The sequence below is a fragment of the Panulirus ornatus genome, unplaced genomic scaffold (genome assembly GCF_036320965.1).
Source record: "Panulirus ornatus isolate Po-2019 unplaced genomic scaffold, ASM3632096v1 CTG_3964_pilon, whole genome shotgun sequence".
Classification (NCBI taxonomy): Eukaryota; Metazoa; Arthropoda; class Malacostraca; order Decapoda; family Palinuridae; genus Panulirus; species Panulirus ornatus.
The window spans coordinates 16,594-18,174 of NW_027264619.1; the positions used below are offsets into that span (position 1 = coordinate 16,594).

At 33.5% G+C, this 1,581-nt stretch overlaps 1 pseudogene; it reads left to right on the plus strand.

The window, feature by feature from the left end:
• Nucleotides 1–211: 211 nt before the first annotated feature.
• LOC139748465 (ribose-5-phosphate isomerase pseudogene) lies at nucleotides 212–760 on the plus strand (annotated as a pseudogene).
• Nucleotides 761–1,581: the final 821 nt, after the last annotated feature.

A 1,581-nucleotide genomic window follows, 5' to 3' on the forward strand; every position in this document is an offset into this window, starting at 1 on the left:
CATTCCGCCAATCCTCAGGCACCTCACCATGAGTCATACATACATTAAATAACCTTACCAACCAGTCAACAATACAGTCACCCCCTTTTTTAATAAATTCCACTGCAATACCATCCAAACCTGCTGCCTTGCCGGCTTTCATATATATATATATATATATATATATATATATATATATATATATATATATATATATATATATATATAAGCCATGGATCAAGTTGAGAGTGCTAAGAAAGCTGCTGCTTATAGAGCTGTTGACAATCATATTAAGGATGCACACCGAGTCGGGATTGGACGTGGGTCCACCGTTGTTTATGCAGTTGAGAGACTTGCTCAGCTTGTGCATACGGAAAGTCTTAAGGTGCTTTGTGTTCCCACTTCTTTCCAAGCACGACAGTTGATAATTAATTATGACTTAGAACTATCTGATCTGGAAATCACACCACAGTTGGATGTAGCAATTGATGGTGCAGATGAAGTGGATGCAAAACTAGTACTTATCAAGGGTGGTGGAGGATGCCATCTTCAAGAAAAAATAGTTGCAGCTGCAGCTAAGCTTTTTGTGGTTGTTGCTGATTACTGGAAGGACTCGAAAGTACTTGGAGAGCAGTGGACCAAGGGAATTCCAATTGAGGTTGTCCCAATGGCCTATCGCACTGTTCAACTGAAAATTGAGATGGAACTTGGAGGCAAAGCTGTTTTCCTGCAGGTGTATTGCATCTCTGTTTTGGGTTGGAATGTGTATACCCATGGTTGATTATTTTTGCACCTAATTGCTTCTCCTGCCATAGCAAGGTAGCATCAGGAACATGAACAGCAGCCTCATTTGGTCACATATAACTTTTATATATAATTGATAATACATGTACTGTTGTCAGTGGACTGAACCAGAGCTTGTGAAATGTCCAGGATTAACCTTGGAAAGGTCTGTGGGGCCTGATTGTGGATAGGGAGCTGTAGTTTTAGTGCATTACAAATGACAGCTAGAGGTCACAGTAGTGGGCATGATCTAGCACATTCTTACAACCACGACAAAAATGAAACACAGTAAGTTCTCAAATGGACTTCCTTGTAATGATCACATCATCAGGGGATACAAGGATGAGATGGATGTAGAACAGTCATTTGATGTACATCTCTTCCTTGTATATCAATTGGCTTATACATCTTTCTCATTCTTGTATCTCTCCTGATGATGTGATCATTACACGAGGGTGCACTTGGGAACTTATCATGTTTCATTTTCTTTGTGGTTATCAGCATTTTATATATATATATATATATATATATATATATATATATATATATATATATATATATATATATATATATATATATATATATATATATATATATATATATATATATATATATATATATATATATATATATATATATATATATATATATATATATATATATATATATATATATATATATATATATATATATATATATATATATATATATATATATATATATATATATATATATATATATATATATATATATATATATATATATATATATATCCCTGGGGATAGGGGAGAAAGAATACTTCCCACGTATTCCCTGCGT